The following is a 16,734-nucleotide window of genomic DNA, read 5'->3' on the forward strand; positions in this document are numbered from 1 at the left end:
GCTCACTCAGGTTGGATGAGCTCCACCAGCTAATATATTAGCAAGATGGAATCAACACTTCATGTGGTAGGTTTGGTTTTTTTTTTTTTTAATTATTTTTATATGGTCCAGCCTCTGTAAAAGAAAAATAAAAACCACCTTCTACTGCTGACATAGGTACCAGCAGTATCTGAATTCATGAAAGTAGGAAATTCCCAGCTGTTTTTTATGGAAAATGGATGGCCAGGAATATCTGAAAGTGTTCTTGCTTGCAAGAAGATCCCTGGTTCTGATTCATAAGGTTGTGGCTCTTGAATGACACATGCTAAAGCAGTTTGTCTTCAGCATTGCTTCCATTTTGCACGACGTATTATATATTTATAGATTGATGATGTTTTATTCTACTTTAAAGACAATTTGAAGTTTGGTTTTTTTTGGTTTGCTTTGGATTTTGTTTTTTTCCCCTGCTGTGTTTTTTTATCTTCTTTGGGCCAGAAAGAAATACAAATTGTAAGTTCTACATCCCAGATAAGCAGGACAGCAGAGTTTGTGCCATGCAGTTTATGCTGTGGTTGGTCTGGGCAACTTAAACTTCAGGGTGAATGGAATTTAGGTCTGTGCCTGTATCTTTGTAGTTACAGCACACAGTGATATTGCCTATTATGTGGTTTTCTATTTGCAATAGCAAAGGATCTGAATTGTCAACAGGTTTGGGTGCCTGAGGATGGAAATAGGGATCTAGAAAGATGACCAAAAGCAGGCAGATGTCCCTGTTTGTTGGGTACTTTAATATTGCTCTGTCTATCAGCAAGATGCAGATACTTCCGAAAAATCTCTTCAGCTGTGCCCCGTTAGACAGACACCTGAAAAAATCCGGTCAAAATACCTTTGATTCAATAAAGAATCACAGGAATCTTATGGTACTGTACAGTGGGAAGTATGAATTGATGGAGAGCTCTGTGAAGTAGGATATGACAGCATTGATTTTCAGATGTCCTCAGCACATTCAGCCTTCCTCGTCTTGGAAGAAGCCATGGTTGCTCTTTGATTTATATTCCCCTTATCAACTTGTTATTGAAGGAATTAATGCCATTACTCACTAATACTTACCCCCAGTAATGTCTGGGGGATATATAATGCTTTCCCACCATGCACAGTTCCTAGTTTTCTCTGGTGCCAGGGTCTCTTCAAAGTAGATTTCACATATGAAAGAAATCCAGTAGAGCATAAACCAAAGGGAACACATATCACTTGAAAAGATTGAACATTTATAATCTAGATCCTCTATGTCCTGTGGCTCAATAACCTAATTATAGTTCTCATTGGTTTTTAATTTTTTTTTTCTTTAGAGATAGGTAGAATTAATTTTAAATAAAAAAAATTTCTTCTTTAAAAATTAGTTCTGTTTATATGATTTCTTTTATTCTAATGGGTGCCATAATGTTTAATAAATTGACTATGTACAGAAGTCACTGATACAAGGTTTCAGTTTAAGCTGAAAGAGGGTAGATGGGGAAAAAATCTTTACTGTGGCAGTGATGAGACCCTGGCACAGATTGCCCAGAAAAGCTGTGTCAGCTCCATCCCTGGAAATTTTCAAGGCCAGGTTGGACAGGGCTTGGAGCAACCTGGGCTAGTAGAAGGTGTCGCTGCCCATGGCAGAGGTTGGAACGAGATGAGCTTTTAGGTCCCTTCCAACTCAAACCATTCTGTGATTCCATGATTATTCCATGATGTAGAGCTGTGGGCTGAAGCATCCAAATGTTAAGACTGGAAGCCATCCTGTGCATGTACAGGAAGTTTAATGTGCTTTTCTCTTTTTTACTACATGTGCCAAGAGAACCAGCAGCCAACTGTTCTTCCTGAAGTATTTTGGTGTAAAGCAAGGAGTATTTGAATGTGTAAGTCTCTCTTCAAAAATTGCCTTTGAATCAAGACTCACCTGTTCAGTGTGTAACTTTCAGGGACACTTCATCTCCAGGATAATACTCATAAATACTGGTGGATTTTAGAATAAGGCTGAATTGCACATGCTGAATGAATCCTTGGTTTCTGCTTAGTGGTTCCTGCAGTCTAGTGGAACCAAGATGTTACTGAATGAAATTACTGGATCAGAACACACTGAATCAGAACACACTGAATCAGTGACTGTTTTTTTTACCCAGAGTGAATCAAATAACCCTTCTGTAGGTTGCAATATCACAGCACTGGGAAAAAATGATGCATTACACTTATCATTCTCTTAGATGTACTCACAGGGCCACCTAGCTTAACTTGTGAGTGGCAGAGACAGCCTGGGACAATTTGCCTGTGTGCACCTTATCAGTCTTTGTGGGACAATTATGTTCATCAGAAGAGAATCCTGTTGCTAAAAGCCCAATCCAAACCACTTTGCAAAAACTGGAAAAGCTGCCATAGGTTTTTGGATCAAACCCTCTAGTACAAGCTGGATGTAAGAAAAGCTGCTAAATTCAGATGGAATTCTTTTCATTCAGATGAAAGATAAGCTCTTCCTCAAGCTGTGAACTCTCAAGGGGAGAAAAATGAATAGAAGAGTTGTTCAAACACAACAGGCTCGGTTGTGCCTGACCCGGTGTGGGTGCTGGGAGAGTGGGAGATGAGTGCAAACAGGCTTTCCAAGCTCCCCCAGGAGAGCCTACTCCAGGCTAGGCACAGTTGTGGTCCTTGAGATCAGGGAGCCCAAGTATTGGCACAGAACATAACTCCTGGAGCAGGGAAGGGACGTCAGGATGCAGAGTCGTTTACCCCCACTGGCAAATTGTGAATCCTTTAAAGCAGGGCAGCTGCTGCCACACGCTGGGTGGGATGCTGGCATCAATAAATCAGCTCGAATTAGCACGTGCTTGGAGTTGCACATAAATGGATTTGCCTAAGAAGATTGGTTTCTGTGCTCCCAGGAAGCCTGGCTGGGATGGTGCAGGTTGCAACTGTGCTTTCTGCACAGGGCTAGCCCTGGGGAGAGATCAAGCAGCTGGATGGGAAGGCAAACAAATGATAAAAGCTCCACAACACATTTAAAAAATGTACAGTCTTAGATGGTCTACCAATATGTGTGTGCTGCTGCTCTGTGGGGAGGTACTGCCTTCTCCTGTGGAAAAAGGAGGCCCAATTAAATCGCCTCAAAGTAATAGGAGGACAATGTACAGTTCATAGGTCTCTTTGAGAGGACAAAGGGCAAGGGCTTTAAGCTGAAGGAGGGTAGATTTAGATGGGATATTAGGAAGAAATTGTTCCCTGTGAGGGTGGTGAGGTGCTGGCACAGGGTGCCCAGAGAAGCTGTGGCTGCCCCATTGCTGGAAGTGTCCAAGGCCAGGCTGGACGGGGCTTGAAGCAACCTGGGCTAGTGGAAGGTGTCCCTGCCCATGGCAAAGGTTGGAATGAGATGAGCTTTGTGGTACCTGGCAACCCAGACCATTCTGTGACACTTTATATCCACCACAGCAGCAAATCCCAGCTTGTCAGACTGGGAAATGTGCTTGCTGCTTCTGCACCTCTGTCCTGGTGTATGGAAAAGAGCTGTGGATGTTTTATTGATCTGAGGGATCAGAATGAGACTCTCAAACTTAGAATTGTATTTGTAGCAAGAGGTGAGTCAGCACCACTAATATACTGTTATGGTTATGGGGTGAATAAGGCCAGAGGGGTGGTCAGTGAACCTCACTGAGGGTGTTGATGCAAATTAAAGCAAAAGTTTTGGTGCCACTGTCAGTTCACGGGCCCTTTAGCAAAGATAGTTCTTCTCTGTCCATTTGCTGAATTTTTCTTCAGATTTTTGACCTTTCTAATCAACAAGAAAAGGCCATCAATTCTGCCTTTTACTGAAAGAACATTCCCCTTTGTCACTGAGAGGGAGAAGTCAATGGGCCATTTTTTCCTGAGTTGGCACAGCTCCACTAACCGATATTTTTTCAGTGAATTCAGGATCTGTGATGATTGATTCACCCATTTAATGACAAAGCAGGCAAGTACTGTGTAGACAATGGCAGTAAAAGCTTCAGTGTACTTCAGGAATGATCTGGAAGGACCATGGTGAGAAAGTCATTATTTCTTTCTCCTGCTGAACCTGCTGCTCAGTGTCAGCTGATTATGCAGCTCCTATGTGGAGATGTGCAAAAAACCCAAACTGTTTCAGTTTGGTTTCAGTTGACCCCCTCCAAAAATCTGCATGTGTGTAGCTTCTTTTAGACTGATTCATGTTGATTGTGGGTGTAGTGGAAAGGAATATCATTGCACCATGCAAAATTGAAGAACTGTGCTCTGTGTACAACAAACCAAAATGTTTTGGCCTTTCTGATGTGTACAGTTTTTTTCTTACATAAATTGTTTGAGAAATGTGATGTATCTTTTCACACCTCTGGGGTCTAACATAGTCAGAAATTTTTTAACATCATGCCATAGAACAGAAAACTTATTTAAGATAAACCATTTAAAATCATTAGAAAAATTTCAATGAGCTTAAATGAGCTTAAACCTGTTTCCTAAGATAAATCTTGTTACCAATGGACCTGCTCCTTTCTCTGCCTAAGGTATAATGTTCTGAGGTATTTGCAAATTCTATCAGGGCCTCTCTTTTTTTTTTTCCCTTGAGCCAGGGCTTAGTCAGAAGCCTCAGCCATTTGTCTTCAGCCCCAACTTTCAAATGCAAGGAATAAAGCTCAGATATTGAAAAATTTGTTCTGACTCCAGCACAGCCACATTTTCTCTCGGAAATGTTGGATCTTTATACAAGCAGAAGAATCAGTGACATTTTGCTGTGTCACTAAATCCATGCAAGCAGAAGTAACTTTTGCCAAAGTGAAGAATATGAAGTTGTTACACACAGTTAAGCTTTAAGGGTTATGCCAGAACAATTCTTTGAGTCTTTCTAAATCCAGCTGAAGATGGCATCAAATTTATCTTCCTAGGTCTTATGCAGGAGAAGACTAAAATATAAAATCTGTCTCTGAACTAAGTCTCTATTTAGCAACCAATATTCTGTCTATCTATACAAAGTATTTTATACACATATTTATATCTGTATATTTTCATTAAAGTTGGAATTTTGTGAATTATTTAACCACGTATAGATTCTATATCACAGGCTATTGAACAAAAAACTCAGCATACATATTTAATTTCCTGCATAAGAATTACTAACTATGCACACAGATTAGATATTTTAAAACAAACTATTGTAGCTTCAGCAGTCACATCTCCTGGAAGAATTTAGGCTACAGTAATATAATTTGGTAACAGGAAGATTGTATTTGCTGCTGCTTATTATCTGTTGTTCCAGATAAATACTACTTTAAAGGTGGTTTATTTGTCATTCCCCTTTAGAATATTCTGGCAGAAAAGCATTGAAGTTACTTGAGGAACTCTCTTTATGTGCTGTAAGCCCAATATTTTTGCAAAAAATAGCAATATTTGGATTAACTCTATTCCATAATTTCCTCTTATAGCTCTCGTTTTCCCAGGAATTGCACTGTTTGTGTGATTTTTTGCTGTATCTTTAGGAAAAAAACCCTTATATGTTTACTTATACTTAGCTCTCTACATGCATGCTTTATGTTCACAGTGAATATAATTTTTCTGTGTGGGAATGGCATAAAGTAGAAGTAGAACAAGTGAAGTGAAGTTTTGGAAGATGAACACAGTCCACTGGGTGTTTCTCTTGTGACACCGGTTGGTTCCCTTTCCCCTTCCTCTCACCTTCCCCTCCTCTCTGTCCCTTTGAGCCCAGTCCTGTGGACAGTTCCCAGCACTCAGGGTCCCTTGGAAGTGTGATTGGAGATGTACATTCCTCATCTGCAAACCCTTAGGGAATCGTGGTTTTTATGGGTGGTGCAAAAGGCATGGCTGTTCTTCAGCACTGCACGAGGCTCAGAGGGTTGTGAGTGGTGTCAGATGCTGAAATGATGGACCAGCACTGCTGCTGAGGGAACAGAGAGATGTTATTTAAACCCTTAAAAACAATCACCTGAATGTGTGTTCTTAGATCAGTGCAGAGCGAATTTTGAAACACAGCATGTGAGAGAGACAGATTCCCCCTTCTGCTGTCCATTTTCCATGGAAGTTAGGCTGTAACAGCATCCCCTCACGCTGTCTGATCCACCTAGAGGGTCTGGACTATCTGTGTAAGCTGCAATTTTTGCTGTGACTTGTCCTCTGGAGGTACCTGCCTTTCCCACTGCTGGCATGGGGAGATAACGTGGGGAGATAACAAACTGTGTTTGCCTCATCCCTGCCAGTGCTCAAGGCCAGATGGGATGAAGGCGTGAGTAGCTTGGTCTAGTGGGTGGCATCACTGTCCATGGCAGGGGGATGGAACCAGATGATCTTTAAGGTCCCTTCCAACCCAAACCATTTTATGATTCTATTATATTTGTTTTGGCAAATCCACAAGAATTTATTAGGAATATGATTCGGTGAGTTTTTTTGTTGGTAAGTTAATTTCATTTGGTTTGGGTTAATGAGTATTACAGATGGGCTAAAACTAAAGTAATTTTGTGTCCAGACTGAAATTGAGTAATTTTAAATAAGTTTATAAACCACTGTAAAAATCACCAATTGGGGTAAAAATTAAAACAAATTAATATTAATAATTAACACTTAATTTTAAAAGGAAGTTTAATGTATGGAAAGTGGGAAAACAAAAGGAATTTTAGTTACATGGCCACAAAACAAATTAATCCTATTCAGTCCCCAAGTGCTTTAGTCACACCACAAGAAAACAGTTTGTTTACCTAGTCCAGATTCAGTGTCTTTATTTGTGGAGTTTCCTTCTCATTTACAACAGATTACTGCAGTTCTCAGAACTCTAATTTCACTCCATCTCTACATAGAAATAACTTCTAATGTCATAGAGCCATTTCTGGAACAGACATACTAAGACTTAGCAAATGTGTTTGTGTGTCACAGTCATGTAATTTGTTAAGATGTATTAGGTTTGCATGTGAGACTTGGGAACTCTTGTTCTGTTCAGACAGTCAAGGATGCTGGCTGAGGTGGCAAAAAGGCCAGGTTTTGACCTATTTGTAGTGAAGTATTCAGGAGTTTTCCAAGTGGTTCTCTACAGCGCAAAACTCACTGGCAAGGTCTGGAAGACTGTGTAGACAATGGCAGTAAAATCTTCAGTGTACTTCAGGAATGGTCTGGAAGGACCATGATGAGAAAGTCATTATTTCTTTCTCCATTTTAATTTCTTTCCCCTGCTGAACCTGCTGAAATAGCCCCTCATTATTTCCTACTGGGCGGTGGAGATCTCCCTCATCAGGTGCTTTCAAAGGGCCACACAGTCTGGTGCTTCCCGTCGAGAAGCTGGAGGTTACTCCTGGTTGTACATACAGATCTCTCTGTTTCCTGTGGTTCAGCTGCAATTCGAACCCAGCTCAGCCTCCTGATCAGTGACAGAAGTTGTGTGCGAGTGGTGCCTGTGCCCTAGTCATTCAAAAGTGTCACATTCACTCTGTGGTTTGAAACAGACATTTTCATAAAAATTACCCTTGGGATTGATTTGTTGGATTTGACTCATCAGTTCCTGATGCAGACTTTCAAATAAATAAAACATAACCTCGTATTACTTAATATCACTTCATACAATTGGTGAAAACTAATTTGATGATCTTGTAGAGGGATTTCTTATTTCCCAAAAGAGCCAACAGATGACATCTATCTAATTTGCCAGTTAAAATTTGTACATGCAGGTTCTGTGAGAAAATTGATTGGAACTCGCTTGACTATTGAATGAGATCCACATCAGTAAATATAATGACTGCATTAGTATTGCCTAAACTTTCAAACCACAAAATGCATTTTGCCCTCATTTTATTTGTAGAAGAATGTGAATAATCAACTCTTCAATTTAGCTGCATTTACATACTGTTATAATAATTAAAATTGCACCCTTCTATTTAGATTACTTGAATGGAATAATAATTTTTCAGACCAAGATATAAGTAGATCTTTCTTTTTTAATCACAACCTTCAGAAAATAAGATTAATTTATAATCATATGTGGGTTCTATACTTCTGTTCAGTCTTCACCTGGTTTAGCCCACAATGCTAAAATATGGGTACTTGAATACACATGACTAAAATTCAAGGACTGTATTATTTAAATTGCTCTTTATGAAAGACACCTTTCCATTAAACTCTTCATTGGAAAGCAGGAATTTTCATCAGTCTGCAACTGAAGTTTCATTTCCTTCAGCATCTTGTGCTTGTTGCTGGCTGGCAGATAACGCAGAATATTGTACAGTAGGCAGTTATTTTATGCATGGCATCAAGGAAAGCTCCTTAGGAAATGTGCAGGATTTATAAATATATTCCCTAATACTTATCTCTTCACTATTTAAAGCTCTTAAGTCTAAAGACTTAAATATTTGCTCTATCTTCCTAAATGCACTTTGACCTGCTTATGATTTTCGATACCTAATTGCTGTGCTGGTCCTACATCCGATATTCCAGCAGCAAGTGGTGTCTGTGGAATATCTGCTCAGCTGCAGACTTCAAGAGAGACACTCCCCTCTGTACCCAGCCTGAAAGAGAAGGGTTTTCTTGGTAATCCTTTTGCTTCATCCATGTTTCTGTGCAGCATCTAAGCAGGCCAAAATACTGAAGTGACACACATATGTCTTGTCTCCTCCACTTCGGGAAATTTCCTTCCTTTTTTCCCTACCCATGAGTGCTCTTGTTCTCTGCCAAACAGCAGAACTGATACTTCACCTCTCCAAGTGCAAACCAAGAAGAGGATCTCTGCCAAGCCCAATCCATTATAAAACTTCAGCAGATCTGACACATATGGGTTGATGAATCTTCTGATGTCTCCTACTCTCACTTCTCACAACAGCAACAGGAGGAGATGATTGTCTCAACCTCCCCAGTTTCAGCTCACACAACTATAAGCCTGCTCTAAAATACTGTGGTGGTTAAACTGATATTATACAGAGACTTATTTGGGAATTTTAAGTAAATGAAATAGCTAAAAGGGCACCTAGAAGGTCTCAGCAGAGCAAGTAACCTGAATAACCCCCTATTCTGTGCTTTGGACATAGCTGTGGCCCCCACACCAAACCCTAAATGGGAGTAGTATTTTGTTATTTGTAACAGAGCTGTGGACAGATTTTATAGAAGGACAAAATACCATTGCAGATGGCAGGAATGCCCAGCACCTGGTGAAGAGAGTAGGCATACTGCTGGACTATAAAAGAATAGACCTACCTTGAGAAAATGCTTCTTTCTGCATCAGTAATCTCAGTGCCTCTCTAGGTATGATTCAGGGCTATGTAGTAAAAAAGCTGCAGGGTACATTAATATTCTATGATGCCACAGAATTCTTTTTCGCATTCATATATGTTATATTTCTGCATATATGTTTGCACAATTAAATAACTTAAAGCAGAAAGAAAATGAAATATCTTGTTATTCTTAGCTTCACTATATGAAAAACTGCATAAAAAAACCAACTCGTAATAGCTGAGATATTAAATATTCATATGAAGTTCTGTACACCTGGTCATCTGTTTTATGAAAGACATGAAATCTAGTGTGTACAGTATCCAAACATCTGCAGCTCATTAAAAGCAACACCCACAGTAGTGCATAATCAATTAATACTTTCTGAAAAATGTTCTTGCCTAGCAATTGGTACTGGAAGCACAGTCTTGTGTTTGGAAGAGTAGGACTGTGTCAATTGTTGACCTTACTGCAAATTTAGAGTATGGTGACAGATTCCTCTTTCTGTATCTCAATCCTCCCTACAAAAATGAGAATAATAAAGTTAGTCTGTCTCCAAAGGGTCTTCTAAAATGCAGTCATAGAATACATACACGACATCAAGATGGTACAAACACATTCTCTTGATTCACCTGCTTCATTACAATTTTTAATCAGTGGAAACTGCACTCAGTTTCCGTGTAATTTTTGAAATTTTAGAGAAGTTTTGAGCCCCAAGCCTTTGCAGTATCACCACATATTTCTATAGGATTTTAAGAAAATAAATAGGCTTAGCCTGGATTTCACTCTAACTGAGCAAAGTAAAAGATAAAATATTATTTTTATAGGATCATGGTCAGTCCGGAAAAAAAAGAAAACAGAAAAAAAAAAGAGAGAGAATCCTACTTCAAACATTTATTTCTGTCCTAATTAATGTATAAAATTCCATGCTGAATTTCTTTCCAAGATTGAACAAGCCAGAAGACTTTTCTTCTAGGGCTGTTCTTACTTTCAAACCTGAGGTACCCCTTTTATGGCTTGTGTATTTTGTTCTGTTGTGTTATAATTGCCACTAAAAACGTGGCAACTGGTGCTGAATTTTGTGCAGACCCAGAGATACCCACAAAACTTGCACCGAGGAAGCAAGATGGGCAGACTGTGAATAGAAAAGGGCTGGTCATGGTAAAGACCAAAGGCTGAAGGTGCAAAAATGGAATTTCTGGCAGAGGAATAACTTCAAGAAAAAGGAAAAACATGAACTGAGCAGGATTCCCCCAGGGACTCTAAGACAGAGATGATGTGGCCTCAATGAAAAACAACTGAGAACATGGGAGAAAGAAAAGTCAGCCAACACTGCATTTACATTACATTAACATTCCTTTACCACTCTGTAAAGGAATCAAATATTTACCTCTTTTGTGCTAATTTTCCTACCAGGTGCAAGCTCTTTTTCCTCTTCCTCTTGCTGTTTTTGTTCAGCTGTGACCATACACAGAGAAAAGGTGCCATAGAGGCTCTACTGCCGGAGAAAGGCACATGTTCCATATAGTTTGGGGTAAAAGGACCCAAAGACCAGATTTTACTCTGTATTTCTCTCCTCCTACTGCAACCATATCTATTTCACTTGGTCCTGCTTCTCTGACTCCCCTCAGATTTAATTAATCTGCTGGCATTATTACTAAAAATGGCAAGCACTTTGAGACAATGTTGAGGATCTCATCAGCTGTTTCTGCTTCAGTTGCTGAATTCCACCAGGCTGTTTGCACAGACACTGCCTGCCTGCCTTAGCTAAGTGCAGCACGTGAAGAGAAGTGTTAAAGTAGGTGGAATTGCCCTTTATATCCCAGTGGAGTTGGCAGATCTGCTGGAAGCTGACATGGTGGTAGCCGAGGAATAGTGTTGAATAATCCCCAGGAAGCTACTAGAAAGTTCTAGAAAGAAAAATAAGAATTTAAGTAGGAAAAAGTCAAGTTTTCCTCCCTGATATTACTGTATTTTCAGTCTGGCACCATCATAATTTTTTTAAAAAACACACTAGTGTGCCTGGTAGGATAGAGGTGCCCAAGCACATGATTATTTGGCTATTGTTGTTGCTATAAATAACAAAATCAGAAGTTGGTGATAGCTAATCTCTTGCTGTTTCTGAGGGTTTCTTTTATGACTTGGACTCAGTGGGGCTAATTTGATGTGGTTTGCTGCCTGCCAAATGACTGCAGTTGCATGGCACTGAGACCCAGCTGCCTGCAAAGTTTTTCCTAGCTGAAAAAAGTCGGCACAGCACTGGAGCTTGCTTTGCACAGGGGCTGCTGGGTGTGTGACTCCAACCCTTGGCTGGAGGCCTTTCCCAGACACAGTCTGTTAAAGTCCCTGAATTACTTGGTGTAATACCAGCTGGGTTTATTTCAGCTGTGATGTCAGGCAAGAGAAAGTTCCTAAAGCCCCTAAAAGTCCACCTAGAGAATGCAAGCCTTAGGCAAAAACTCATACCCTGAAGCCTCTTTTTACCTTGGAAGCTCAGCTGGCACAAAATCCCATCCTAATTTAGGGTCATCTAAGCCTAACTGGGGAACAGACTACTATGAAGCTGCTGTAGTTAAATGCCTGGTGAATTAAACTTCTTCTCTCTGCATCAGACTCCATAATATTGTTTCCTGACTCTCCTTGTTGTAAATCTGTCTGTTCAGTTGTTTATAACTTTACAAGATTCAGTCTGGTTTTGAGCTGAAGCTTTATAGTCTCACTGACTTCTCTGACCTGATTTTTTTTTGTGATAGGTTTTGGAGAACGAAGGGCAGCCACAGAAGTGTCTGGCTTTCCCCCCATATTAAATACAAATGTACACATGCTAATTTAGGGAAAACTATCTCGTGAAAGCACCTTGATAGGATTATAGCTTGAGGTTTGGAGATCAATGAATTAGGATGAGCATCCTGATAACAAAAAAGCAGGAGAGAAAAAGAAAAGATCTGTGACTGATTGATCCTAAAGTGCTGGTTCAGTCCCAAGACTGTTAGTTCTGTGATACTCAAGGAAAAACTCGGTATCTTATCTGCAAAAATACCAAACTAAAGATGGAAAGAGCTTTTCTTTGAAGAGACAAGTGCAAATATGCCTAAAGTATTATACAAATGTGTTTTGAAAGGGAGATCCAAAACCAGCAATCACCCTCTACCTCTGTTCCTCTTCAACAAAATAAGGACAATGTTGATTTTTACAAAATCTCAGAATGAGTGAGTTTGGAAGGGATCTCTGGAGATCGTGTGGTCCAACCACCTGCTCAAGAAGGGCCACCCTAAAACATATGTCCAGGACCATGTCCAGATGGATTTAATTTTCCACAGAGATATTTTGAAAATTAATTAATGTTTTTGAAGCATTTGGTTACTATAGTAATAAGCACTGAAGAATTCAGGAGGAGAGTGAGCACACTGTGGAAAAGAAACAGAAGAGAATTAACATGAACTTATATAATTAGAAAATATAATGCACACTGGAGTCCATTGTCTGATTTTTGTGGGCTTGATTCTGTAACCTTGGTAATTCTTTGGTGCAATTTATATGTTTTTGTTTTATAAATGCTCTAGTGGTCAAACTGGCTAGTCCTGACTATAAAATATTTTCTTTATTATTTTAGTGCTTAAGTTGTTTTATATTAAGGCTTTGCGAGAACTCTTGGAGTGCTTATGCATGAATAGCAGGAAATAATGTGCTGCTTTCCCTGATGTCTTATTTGTTATGTGTGCAACAAAATTGTTTGTCAAGTGAATCAATAAACACTGAATACCTTTGCTGTTGCATGAAGAACATGAATTTCATAACCACTCCTGCTGTATTAGCTGAGATTTCAGCCAATTAGACTTATTCCCTTTCTCTTTTGGCTGGCAGTATTTCTGTCAAAGCAGATGAACTTTGCCCTCAGTATGAGATTGGAAAGCATTTGATTAGGACCAAAACGAGTGCTGTACCCTACTTCTCCTCAGTTTCCATAGCTTCAGTTCATTCAGTGCAAAAAAAATAATCCTCTCTCCTATTTTAGCAGTGTTCTGTGAATGAACAGAAGGGAAGTAATAGCACTTCCTAATCCCTCTTCATGTTAAAATGAGGAGTATAAAACCTGGACTTCTAGCACCTTGCCCTCTCTGATTTTGTTCTTGCTTGCTGCTTCTTGCCATATTTCTCGATTTCCAAGTACAGATTTTTGCATCCCCCACCTCCACTTTATCTGTTTAGGAAACACTGATCTGAATTCTGCTTTCTGAATCCTTACTCAGCTACAATAGTTCTCTAACTCTAAAGAGATTTTTTTGTTGATTTTATCTTGCATCAGACATGTTTTGAGTTTGGTATGTTGTTTTGCTAGACTTGCTTTAACATTTTGAAATGCAATGAAAAAGTTAAGCCAAGTAGGACCGTATCCATCTCCATTTTGCCACAGGTTTGTTCCATTTGTCTGCACTTGCAGTGGTCTTTGCTGGAATATCTTGATGGATCAGGTGGATGGGATGGAAGAAAAGAAGGAATTTCTCTTGAAATATGGGGGTTTTTGTGTCTCTTAAGGAGCCAAGAGGCAAAGGCATAAGGCAGTGCTGGCATATGAGGAGTGACCCTTTAACATCTAAGTGACACAGTTCTGTCCTGGCTGTGACTGACAGTTTTTTATAGACCCAGAGTATCACCAGATTGCACTTGAGGTTCCAGCCTCAGCCATCACATCAGGTACAAGACTCTGTTAAGAGGATGATACTTTTCCTTTTAACCAACAGTGTAAGAGGCAGCGCAGGGGCATGGTCGCTTAACAGGACCCCAAAAGGAAGCAGAAAATTGTGCAGGTTTGGGTCAAAGTACAGGGTTTTTTGCTGGGCACCGAGGCAATCAAAACAGGAATCTCAAGGCCACATTTTCTTTATGCAGCTCTCCACTGTGTACGGACCAGAATAATAAATCTTTCTGTGATTCTGAAAACTGTGGTTTTGGCTTCCATTCAGCAACCATCCATCTCGGAGATGAACAGTTCAAATCACCTCCATATCTGAATGTCTCGCATCCTTAATGTATTGATCCTTCCAGAAATCCTCAGAGGCAGAAAAAAGCCATTTCCCCTATTTTAGAAATAGGGAATTAAGACACAGACATAAGGCCTGAAATTCATAGAGAAAGTTTGTTGAGGTGCAGAGAACTTAATCTGTTTTTAAAGCTGTAAAATCAAGCCCAACCCATCCTCCACTTATCCTAAAGGAACTTAAAGCCTCTACTATGGTAATGACTCAGTTGTGATTTTAAACACTTGCTATTAAAAAAAAAAGTGATTTTAACTTCTAAATCACCACACCTTTTTCTTTTTCTAGCAGCTGTATAAATATATATTCTTGTTTTCTCTGCTTCAAAAACAGACCTGAAAAATCTTTCATCTTCTTTGAAGGCTTTTAGGTTTCTTGTGTATATATTATTTCAGAGCTCCTTCACAAATTGTCTTTCACTGATATAGTTTAACTGCTTGCCATTTCCAAAGCAGACAAAATCTTGATCACATAGCATGCAATCAAAATATTTTTCTTTTAATTTGGTAATCTGTCTTGAGACTGTATTCAGTCAAAATAGCATGTAACAGTTTTTACATCATTCTAATCTCCTCTTCATTACACCTCATTATTTGGACACCCACGTAAATTACTATCAATTTATTATAGTCTTAGTAGTTATAGAGATAAGCCTGTCAGCTGTGTTTAGCTGAGAAGATTTAAAATTAAGTTCTTCATGTGAGTTGAAGATTGTATGGAGTTACCATGAGTCTTGTTTTACAAGACAGACCAGCCAGCCTCGGGATGGAAGCTCCTGTCCATGGGGGTCTTAGTTTGATAATAATTGTCCCTTAATTTAGGCATAAAGTTAGAGGAATTTAAAACTAATCAGGAATAACTAATGAAGACTGAGATTGTCTTCAGACTATTATTTTTGCTCAGATTCTAGAGAGACCAGGGGTGTCTGTAGGTGGACAACTGGTCAGAAAGCTCAAAGCCAAATGCAGGAGTTGCTGTGGGGTCTGGGAGTCAAATGAGAGACTCATTTGAACATGAGACCAGGGGAGAGGGAGGATCAAGGGACAGTTACTGAATAAACCATTTAAGCCCTGCTACAGGAGAGATCTATATGTGTGTGTAATGAACAGTCCAAATCCTGTTTGATTATCTACAAATTTTACATTACATTCTTAACTTGGAATCTACTTTCTCATCGCTCCCTCACCGGCAGTGCCTGAGAATTTGGCCATTTTATATGATTCTCCATTCTTCAGAAAGGCATCTATAACAGGAATATCAGTGAAGTTATTCATGCCAAGTATTTTTCTCTCTGTCCTAAATCACAGGTTCCTAAATTATGTTCCTAAATATATGCTTCTATATTAAATTAGAGGGGAAGTATTCAGGCTGAACACCTTTACATTCCAATCCTCACTCAAAAAGCATTGCTATTCTGGAATATACTCAAGGCTGGCTAACTTCAATGGGACTGCCACCAGATTAAAAGCAAAAAAACTAGTGTGCCTTACTGAGTTAGGGCCATTATCTGGTTTCCCACTAATGTAATTCCACCCAGTTAAACTCATTTCTGACAATTGAAGGGAGAGAAGGATCAGTGTCAAGGTCCCGCATTGCTCTCCAAAGTTGGTAATTTACAGGGGAATGTGAATACTGACAACAACTCTCCCAATATCGTCAAATTCTTGTGAGATCATGGTCTGAAAGTGAAATGGGAGTTCCCTTGGGTGAGCAATATCTAGGGCTTATGAAATTAAACCTGGTGATGGTGACAAAACTTTTTCACGAGCAGACTTGCATTGTTTGGGCTAACCCCAGTCTGCAGTGGGCTGTCCTGAGAAAGATGGAGTCAGGCTGTGTGATTTTCCAGTTGTGTTTTCAAAATGACTTGTGATAAGGAGTAAATGCAGGGAGTTTTGGTTGTTTGGTTTTTGATTTGTTTTGTTTTGGGTTTTTTTTTTTTTGTTTGTTTGTTTGTTTGTTTGGTTATTTTTTTTGATGGAAAGCAGCTAAAGCTTAGCTCTCTTCACCCTGCATCTTTGCAGACAAGGTTTTGAAAGGAGTCCCAGGAATCAAGAAAGTAACCATATAACAGGAGAATAAGTCTCTTTTATATGTAGAAAGGAGAGCTGGAAGAGCTAAGGAGCATCTCTGAAACAAATTTACACTGATAGGAGGGAAAAAATTGGAAGGTAACAAACTTTGGAGGAAAGTTCAATTACAGAAACAAAGATAGGTGGGTATGGTACCCTGTAGATAAGAACATGATGCCATAAAAGAAATTCACTAGTGGCAATACACTTCCCTCTGTATAAAAAAAATAATAAAATATTTAATTGATTTAGCTGTAGACAGGGTGTTGCTAAGAAAAGGACTGGTTACAGCCCAATAATTTCTACTGTGTCTTTGGTGTCATTATTTACACAAATATTCCTTCAAGAGGTTGCTTTTCTCTACCTCTTCCTTAATTAGGTTGAGAAGACTAAAATTTTCATGCAATTGG

Source organism: Corvus moneduloides, chromosome 5 (assembly GCF_009650955.1).
Source record: "Corvus moneduloides isolate bCorMon1 chromosome 5, bCorMon1.pri, whole genome shotgun sequence".
NCBI classification, from domain to species: domain Eukaryota; kingdom Metazoa; phylum Chordata; class Aves; order Passeriformes; family Corvidae; genus Corvus; species Corvus moneduloides.